Source organism: Lotus japonicus, chromosome 1 (assembly GCF_012489685.1).
Source record: "Lotus japonicus ecotype B-129 chromosome 1, LjGifu_v1.2".
NCBI lineage: Eukaryota > Viridiplantae > Streptophyta > Magnoliopsida > Fabales > Fabaceae > Lotus > Lotus japonicus.
Window position 1 is genome coordinate 27,114,841 of NC_080041.1, and position 10,725 is coordinate 27,125,565.

Below are 10,725 nucleotides of genomic sequence, written 5' to 3' on the forward strand. Positions count from 1 at the left end.
TTTTGAGTTCTGGAATTCTGTCGCCAGAAACCTATCTTAGAATGCGCAGAGGAACGCGCAGGAAAAATCGGAATCGCAAAAAAAATCATTTTTCCGTTTTTTTCCAAAAACCTATAAATAGCTCGAAAATTAGATTTTTTTGAGAAAAAACACCCATTTCCCCTCCCCAAACCCGCGAGCATCAAGAGAAGGAGAGATCCGGATCTTCGTCGTTTCTTGCCCGTTTGCTTCACCGATCGTCACTAATCGAAACCTCGAGGTAGGTAATCTATACTCTCCTTCGAATCGTCGTTTCTGTCCACTTCTCCTGCGACTTTCTGATTTCAAAATTTTGAGGTTTTGAAAAACTGTTCAAATCAGCTGATTTCAGCGTCTAAACTTCTTCCCTGCATGCTCCTGAGCGTGTTCTGCGGATTAGATTTTGTCAAATGTCGACGAAATGCCGCCGGGATCAATTTCTACCCTAAATACCCATTTTTCGGCAAAGTCGCAACCTTTACGCTCTAATCTATCGACTTGGCTTAGTGCTAGTAGGATTTGTCGTCATAAACGTCGTTGTGGACGTCCCCATCCAATTTGTTTTTCAAAAATCCAATTTTGAAATTCTGAGCTAAAAATAATGACCAAACTACCCCTATATCAGTTTTCGATCCGAAAATTTTTCCGAGCCTAGAACCATCTTAGTTACGGCTTATGTTAACCTAGGAACCAAGTTTGATCGAAGAAAAATCGACCCTCCCAATTAGAGGAAGTGGCCGAGAGCTATATCAAGGGGGAGGAGAATCCGATTTTTCGAAAACTTGTCTTAACGCGTTAGATTGTCGTACCACGGAGGTAGTAGTGTACAGTGTAACCCTAGGACTCTTTGATTGCTGAGTTTCTGACTCTTGGTGTTGATTTCTGTGATTTTGCTTAAGGTTCGTTTGAGGAGATTCCCAGAAATCAAGGAGAAGAGCTTGAAGAACATTTTGAGGAGGAAGCTGGAAGACCCACCGGTGAGGGCTACTCTCTGAATTACTAGATAATGCTTTAGGTGTCGATGAAATTCGACTTGATTTATGTGTTATGCACCTAATTGCTAAATGTCTGAAATGATTTCTGAGGCTTCGGCCGAACTTGTTGAGTACTTGATGCCATGATATTGTGTGCTAAATGATTCACATGCTATGTGCTACATGGTTAACTTAGGATGTGTTGGAATATGCTGTTTATGCCTATTGGTTGAGCTGTTTCATTGATGCTATTCCACTCGTGCCTATGTTTCTGGAAAGTGAGGATTACGGGCAAGTCATGCCGAATTTTTATGAGATTTTGAGAGAGTTTTAAAGGACGAACGGAGTTCGGACCTTGTTATGTTTTAATGGATCGAGACCTTCTCAGGGAATTATTTGAGATTATGGGATCTCTGAAAACTCTTAGGAAGTATTATAAGATTAAAATGAAAACTATTTCATCACGGAAAACTCATAAGACATTAATCAACTTCTAAATACTTTGAACAATAATAATAATCTTAGATAAGAGCTTAGAGCCGAATATTAGTTTGGGAAATACGAGAAGTGTCGTCGAGTCCAAGTTTTGAGGAACTAACAAGTTTTCGAGTATGTTGATACTCTTTTCGCTCGATGAGCAGTTTAATGTTTGGCTATCTAAAGTTTAGCCGGAGACTATAAGTTTCCAAGTACTTCGGTACCTTTTCGCTCGATGAGCAGTTTATTGATTGGCTATCTAAAGTTTAGCCGGGAACCATGAGTTCCAAAGTACATTCTTCTTCTTTTGATTAATTCATTTTGTCGCAGAATCGAAGTTTGCCTTAGGGTAGGCTTTTTAGAGACAATAAGTTAGCTAGAACACGTGACGACGTGTCGAGTGAGGTCGGAGACGTTGTTTGGCTAATCACTTGCATTCATGCACTCATTTTGAGGTTAATACACGGCGTGATACCGGACCTCGGTGGATTCCAAAATAGTCATAAGACCCGGATTTCCATATTTAGGACACTACGGTGGTCCTCAGTAGCAGACGGAATGGCAGACCTACGGGTTCACTGCTGATCTGACTACTTTTGTGTGGTGTAAGAGACACGCGAGCAGGAAGGTACCCACCGTGGCTGGTGTTAGGGCCGCCTCGTTGATGTCCATCCTTCTTCCGGAATGCATTTTGTTACCCAGCATTGCATTTCATGCAACATACATGCTGACTTAGTTGCTGAGTGTGATTGGTAACTGTTTATCCTATCTTTGAGGCATGCTACTTGTTATTATGGTTCTTTATATTCATTGTGATACATGCAACCCTAGGAATCTATCCCAAAACTTATAAGCCTGAGCGGCAAGTATTTATTATCCTATAATTATATCTGGTTTTATTAATTATATAATTCTTTGGAGTTGACCCTCGCGTCTGCTGTGTGTGTTTGGGCGGACTACGCCATTTGTCAGATGAGTATGGGGGATTGGTTTACCATGGTCAGCCCATCGGGGGGGACCAGGTACGAGATGCTTGATCAAGACGACCCAGGTGCATGGGTGGTCGATCCCGAGGGCCACCGTGCGACCTACACCGGTCGGGTCATGGAGGACCGTGTCGACCGATTCGGACGCTTGACGGAAGGGGTGATGAGGAGGCACATAGTGAGCTTCAACCTGCCTCCAGGAGTACACTGTGGACCCGGCTTGGGAGTACCTCCACCGCCACCATCCCCTTCGGATGATGAGGACCCCTCTGAGGAGGTGCCAGTAGGTGGGGCTTCGACGGAGTCTAGTCCGTCTACTGCTGCTGCTGTCGTCGCGGATCTCGTTCCGGGCCCCGAGCCCGAGAGGCCAGTGCAGGAGCGCATTAGGGTGGACAGAGAGGGCAGTGTTGAGTATGTCGACTTAGTCGTCCTGGATGCAGATTCGGATGACGACCGCGCTAGCATGTAGGATCGAGTGCTAGTGTGGGCTCCTCGGGTAGGGATTAGTGTAGGAGTAGCGTCGATGCTCTGACCGTCATGCTTCAGTTTTGGGGACAAGGTAGTTTCCTACCGGTAGCTTTTTGTGTGGTTTCCTATGGGGATCACAGAGAGCTGGTTGGATTTTTAGGGGGTCTTTTCTTAGGCCGCTGGGCCAACTTGTTCTCAGATTTTGAGGTTTAGTGTTGCGGACACAGTATTTTTACCTTGGACTGTACATATTGCCTTCGGGCGTTACTTTCTTTCTGTCACCCGTCACTGGAGGTTACTCGTGACGTGGTTGTATTTAGCGAGGCATGTATATATAGTTGTATAGTAGTTTCTTTTATCCTTTGTTGGGAAGTTTATTGCTTTCTGTCTTTACTTACATTATCGAAAAAAAATAATTCACGTTTTTCCGCTTAAGTTATTTCTTTGGTTACTAAAGTGACGCCACCGAAATCGGGGTGTTACAATTGTGGTATCAGAGCTTGTCGAGTCTTTCGGGAGTCTTTGGGGAATAGGTCTTCTGTGCTAGGTTGTGTGACTCTGCGAAGAGTAAAAATTGATTGTCTGCCAAGCGATTTGTCGCTTAGAATTGATTGAAGTTATTGCTTAATCATATTGTATAGTATGTTAGATGCTATCCGATGATGAGTACTAGCTGTTTGTTTGACTAAGCATAGGATGGTAAGCCCTGACCGTATGGCGAAGGCAATAGCTACCATGATTGAGGCAATGATGAATCAGGCTACTGAGGATGCTTACAGACGCGCTGAGGAGGCGGCACGTGAGCAACCTCAACCGCTAATCGAGGCGTCCCAGTAGCAGCAAAGTAGGTTGGACCGAGCTGGAACTGGAGGACCAGTGAGGTCAGGTTCTCAGGAGTACCGTCAGTTGGGGCCGTATCAGCATCCGAAGGAGAGGGGTTTTACCCCAAGCTCTTTTAAGCCTTCGACTACTGCCACTCCAGGGGCAGGAAGCCAATCGGCACATCCTGAGGTGACATGTTTCAGGTGTGGAAAGAATGGACACTATGCTAATGCATGTCTGGACCAAGGGCCTCGATGTTTTAATTGCAACCAGATAGGGCACTTGGCCGTGAACTGTAGGACGTTCCAAGCGGGACCGTCTGACAACAAGATGAAGGGTAAACTTCCTGCCAAATCTAAAGGGGCGAGGAAGCAAGTAACGTGTTACAGGTGCAAGAAGGTGGGCCACCACTCTAACAAGTGTCCAGACGGGAGACCTCTATGTTTCAACTGCAATCGCCCGGGGCATCAAGCCAAGGATTGCAATGTAACCAGGGTTGAGCCATCTGTGCCTACGGTAAGAGGAAGACATCCTGCTGCACGGGGAGGAGTCTATGTCTCGTGCGGCGAGGGAGCTGACGGACTAGTCAGAGGAGAGCGCACAAACGATGGTAACCTTCTAACTATTCCTTCTCATTCTAGTATAATACGCTCCATTACTCTCGTAGCACATGCGACGCACCAATTTTACTTAAATTGTTTAAGCATTGACTTTATAGTTATTACGCCTAATAATACTTTATTTGACCGTTGCTCGTGTTTAAACTATAGAAGTTACACGAGGTTTAGAATAACACGTTAAGCCTAGAAAGTAGTCTTGCACCGATGCGTTTAACAAGAAGCTAGAAGCTGAAGGGTGAATCTCAGAGAGATTCCGTATGGATAGTATACGTATGGTGTCGAGAGTGTGTAGTTCCGTAGCGGCATCATTGAGGATTTAATATCAAGATCTTTGTGACTGCTGGATGTTAGGAACTCATTGACTGTTCCAGTGGGTTTTTCTAAATCTTCACCTTCGATGTATTGGGCCTGATCAACTTAATATCGAGGGGGTGATATTCGGAATCAGAACTGGCAATGGACTTTGATAGATGGATTGGTAAGATTAATTTGATTGGATCGAGGATTAGTTGAGTTGGGAAGTAAAGTTCTTGTTAAGTAATTGATCTCCTTTGGGGAGGAGTTATAGTTTAAGAAATGGATATTCATTTAAGAAGTATTGAAGAATTAAAGGACATTTGAGGTCCAAACTTGGTGAAAGTTTAGGTTTTAAGTCTATGAATTCTTGTCTCAAGTGCGTAGGACTCAAGGTTTGTCAGGTTTTGATCGAGAGACTAAGTATCGGATTGATTGGAGGACGATCTAGTTACGGAAATAAAGAGTTAGTATTAAGATGAATACTTGAGGTTGTTATATGTGGACAAATTTCTTAGAGTCTAAGAGTGAATGGAACTTGGTTATGGATTCCGATATTGCATGCTGGGGTTAGCAAGTGAATTTCACTAAGTTAAGTGAGGATTTAAGGGTTAAGATTGACCTTGGGAGGTGAAAATCATGTTCGAATCAGAGATTTAGTGGTGTTGGCATTAATGATTGTAGTTAAACCTCCGAATGTTGAGGGATCGGATGATAAAATGACTAGTTAAGTTTCCTGAGGTACAGCTATGGTTTGATCTTCTAGGGAATAAGTTCGGATTTGGGGGAAGTGTTAAGGATTTTAGGTAATTGTAAAGTGGGTTGTGAATAAGTGAAGGTTGGTTTTATGGTTCGAGTAAGGGAAGTCTCGAAAAAAGGGAGATGACAATGATGGATTGTAAGATATTAAGATGATGATTAGCTTATAAGTTGCTGATGAATGGAGGTTAAAAGGGACTGGGTCTAGCGATGCACAAGGTATTATGACTCACGTCGAGTTTTACTTTGAGTGATGACTAAGTAGAAGATTGATTTCATGGTGCGAATGAGGATGGTTACGAAGTTGGAATCGACGTTAATGGACTAGTAGATTCCAAGGGAATAGTTCGTCTATGAGTTATAGAGCGATCGAGTTAAGTTTTGAATCATGAGTGGAGATCACGAGGACAGGTTGAACATTCACTCTGGAATGCCAGAGGTGTACTGAGTTTAAGCAGAATTTTTGGACGAACAAAAGTAAAGGATCAAGTGGTTAAGGTTGTGCAATTGCACGTAGCGTCAACCAATGTTATTTCCAACATAGAACCGACACGAGTGGTCGAGCAGGACGACATAGAGCTTAAAGTACTTGTTTGACCAGAAGGAGTTGAACATGAGACAACGACGCTGGATGGAATTTCTCAAGGATTACGATTTTACCTTACAATACCATCCTGGAAAGGCTAATGTCGTTGCTGATGCATTGAGCAGGAAGATGCATATCTCATCAATGATGGTTAAGGAGCTGCAACTGCTGGAACAATTTTGAGATTTGAGCTTAGATGTGAGAGCATCTGAGGGAGAACTGAAGTTTGGGATGATCAAGATCACCAATGGATTGATGGAAGAAATCCGAGACCAACAGTTACAAGATGAATTTTTACTCGGAAAATAAGAATTTAGTAATTCAGGGTAAGGACCCGGAATTCAAGGTAGGGAGTGACAATATCCTGCGATGCAAGGATAGAGTGTGCGTACCTAACAACCCTGACTTAAGGAGGTTGATTATGGACGAAGGTCACAAAAGCAAGTTGAGCATTCACCCTGGAATGAAAAAGATGTATCAGGACTTGAAGGTGAATTTTTGGTGGCCAGGAATGAAAAGACAAGTGGCAGAATATGTAGCTGCATGTTTAACCTGTCAAAAGGCGAAGGTGGAACATCAGAAATCTTCGGGTATGCTACAAAGTTTGGATGTACCTCAATGGAAATGGGATAGCATATCGATGGATTTTGTCGTGGCATTGCCAAGGACTCAAAAAGGATATGATTCGATTTGGGTAATCGTGGATCGACTGACTAAGTCGGCTCATTTCATACCTGTGAGGACCACGTACAACGTGGAGAAGCTATCAGAGATATATATAGCTGAGATTGTGCGACTTCATGGAGTGCCAACAAGTATCATTTCCGATAGAGACCCGAAGTTTACTTCACATTTGTGGGGAGCTATTCATAATGCTTTGGGAACGAGGCTGAGATTAAGTTCTGCTTATCATCCACAGACTGATGGGCAAACTGAGAGAACTATCCAATCATTGGAGGATTTGCTACGAGCTTGCGTGTTAGACAACAAGGGCAGTTGGGATACCCTATTGTCACTGATTGAGTTCACATACAACAACAATTTTCATACGACCATAGGCATGGCACCGTATGAGGCTTTGTATGGCCGCAGGTGTAGAACACCTTTATGTTAGTATCAAGATGGAGAGAATTTGTCAGTAGGACCGGAACTTCTGCAACAGACAACTGAGAAGATCCAACAGATCAGAGAGAAGATGAAGGCTTCTCAGAGTAGATAGAAGAGTTATGCAGATCAAAGGCGCAGAACCTTAGAATTTGAAGAAGGAGACCATGTGTTTCTGCGAGTTACTCAGACTACAGGAGTTGGTCGAGCAATCGAGTCAAGAAAGCTTACGCCAAAGTTCATTGGACCTTATCAGATTACTCGTCGTGTAGGACCGATAGCTTATCAGATCGCACTACCGCCTTTCCTATCAAACATTCACGGTGTATTCCATGTGTCACAACTGAGGAAGTATATTGCTGATCCGACACATGTCATCGAGTTGGATGACATTGAGTTGAAGGATAACTTGTCTTTCGAGACACCGCCAATCAGCATTGGTGACACAAGGATAAAGCAGTTGAAGGGAAAAGAGATCGAGTTAGTGAAGGTTATTTGGAACAAGGACACCGGCGATGCGACGTGGGAGCTGAAGGAAAAGATCAAGGAACAGTACCCAGAACTTTTTACTGAACCATAAGTTTCGAGGTCGAAACTTTCTTTTTGGAGGGTAGTAATGTAAGGCCCAAGTTTTAACGCTTTGGATAAGTGAATAAAATAAAAGAGTTTATTTGATTAAGATAAATTTGTGAAGGAAAAAGGTTCAGGAAAAGTCCAAGAATTTATCGAAAAACCGATAAGAGTTATAGCACGACTAACATACGCTTAATCCTAGGTCAAAGGTATTAGTGAATAGTTAATTTACGCTTTAGGACACGATGGAAACTAATTCCAAAAATCCTCAGAGAAATGTTAGAACTTCTCTTTTCCATCCTTAAACAATTATTTCGATGCGAAATCCTGGAAAGTACGAACGTCAAATTCCAATTCTCGGAAGTTTGCCGAAACGGAATCCCTGATAGTTCGAGAAACCTAAGATCGACAGACGATGAAGACTTTTTCTATTCGGAGCTGCAAATGAAGATTCCACCCGCGTTCTCCTATTTCTGTCGTCAATTCTAATCTTTCTTTAGAAGGAAGTATTCTCATCCGACGATCACTGCAAAAAGTAGTTTTTCGGGATAAACCGACTTATGCCGATCTTGGATCTTCTGGTTTAATTCCAAGAATCCTATTTTGAGTTCTGGAATTCTATCGCCAGAACCTATCTTAGAATGCGCAGAGGAACGCGCAGGAAAAATCGGAATCGCAAATAAATCATTTTTCCGTTTTTTTCCAAAACCTATAAATAGCTCGAAAATTAGATTTTTTTGAGAAAAAAACACCCATTTCCCCTCCCCAAACCCGCGAGCATCAAGAGAGAGAGAGAGATCCGGATCTTCGTCGTTTCTTGCCCGTTTGCTTCACCGATCGTCACTAATCGAAGACCTCGAGGTAGGTAATCTATACTCTCCTTCGAATCGTCGTTTCTGTCCACTTCTCCTGCGACTTTCTGAGTTCAAAATTTTGAGGTTTTTGAAAAACTGTTCAAATCAGCTGATTTCAGCGTCTAAACTTCTTCCCTGCATGCTCCTGAGCGTGTTCTGCGGATTAGATTTTGTCAAATGTCGACGAAATGCCGCCGGGATCAATTTCTACCCTAAATACCCATTTTTCGGCAAAGTCGCAACCTTTACGCTCTAATCTATCGACTTGGCTTAGTGCTTGTAGGATTTGTCGTCATAAACGTCGTTGTGGACGTCCCCATCCAATTTGTTTTTCAAAAATCCAATTTTGAAATTCTGAGCTAAAAATAATGACCAAACTACCCCTATATCAGTTTTCGATCCGAAAATTTTTCCGAGCCTAGAACCGTCTTAGTTACGGCTTATGTTAACCTAGGAACCAAGTTTGATCGAAGAAAAATCGACCCTCCCAATTAGAGGAAGTGGCCGAGAGCTATATCAAGGGGGGAGGAGAATCCGATTTTTCGAAAACTTGTCTTAACGCGTTAGATTGTCGTACCACGGAGGTAGTAGTGTACAGTGTAACCCTAGGACTCTTTGATTGCTGAGTTTCTGACTCTTGGTGTTGATTTCTGTGATTTTTGCTTAAGGTTCGTTTGAGGAGATTCCCAGAAATCAAGGAGAAGAGCTTGAAGAACATTTTGAGGAGGAAGCTGGAAGACCCACCGGTGAGGGCTACTCTCTGAATTACTAGATAATGCTTTAGGTGTCGATGAAATTCGACTTGATTTATGTGTTATGCACCTAATTGCTAAATGTCTGAAATGATTTCTGAGGCTTCGGCCGAACTTGTTGAGTACTTGATGCCATGATATTGTGTGCTAAATGATTCACATGCTATGTGCTACATGGTTAACTTAGGATGTGTTGGAATATGTTGTTTATGCCTATTGGTTGAGCTGTTTCATTGATGCTATTCCACTCGTGCCTATGTTTCTGGAAAGTGAGGATTACATGCAAGTCATGCCGAATTTTTATGAGATTTTGAGAGAGTTTTAAAGGACGAACGGAGTTCAGACCTTGTTATGTTTTAATGGATCGAGACCTTCTCAGGGAATTATTTGAGATTATGGGATCTCTGAAAACTCTTAGGAAGTATTATAAGATTAAAATGAAAACTATTTCATCACGGAAAACTCATAAGACATTAATCAACTTCTAAATACTTTGAACAATAATAATAATCTTAGATAAGAGCTTAGAGCCGAATATTAGTTTGGGAAATACGAGAAGCGTCGTCGAGTCCAAGTTTTGAGGAACTAACAAGTTTTCGAGTATGTTGATACTCTTTTCGCTCGATGAGCAGTTTCATGTTTGGCTATCTAAAGTTTAGCCGGAGACTATAAGTTTCCAAGTACTTCGGTACCTTTTCGCTCGATGAGCAGTTTATTGATTGGCTATCTAAAGTTTAGCCGGGAACCATGAGTTCCAAAGTACATTCTTCTTCTTTTGATTAATTCATTTTGTCGCAGAATCGACGTTTGCCTTAGGGTAGGCTTTTTAGAGACAATAAGTTAGCTAGAACACGTGACGACGTGTCGAGTGAGGTCGGAGACGTTGTTTGGCTAATCACTTGCATTCATGCACTCATTTTGAGGTTAATACACGGCGTGATACCGGACCTCGGTGGATTCCAAAATGGTCATAAGACCCGGATTTCCATATTTAGGACACTACGGTTGTCCTCAGTAGCAGACGGAATGGCAGACCTACGGGTTCACTGCTGATCTGACTACTTTTGTGTGGTGTAAGAGACACGCGAGCAGGAAGGTACCCACCGTGGCTGGTGTTAGGGCCGCCTCGTTGATGTCCATCCTTCTTCCGGAATGCATTTTGTTACCCAGCATTGCATTTCATGCAACATACATGCTGACTTAGTTGCTGAGTGTGATTGGTAACTGTTTATCCTATCTTTGAGGCATGCTACTTGTTATTATGGTTCTTTATATTCATTGTGATACATGCAACCCTAGGAATCTATCCCAAAACTTATAAGCCTGAGCGGCAAGTATTTATTATCCTATAATTATATCTGGTTTTATTAACTATATAATTCTTTGGAGTTGACCCTCGCGTCTGCTGTGTGTGTTTGGGCGGACTACGCCATTTGTC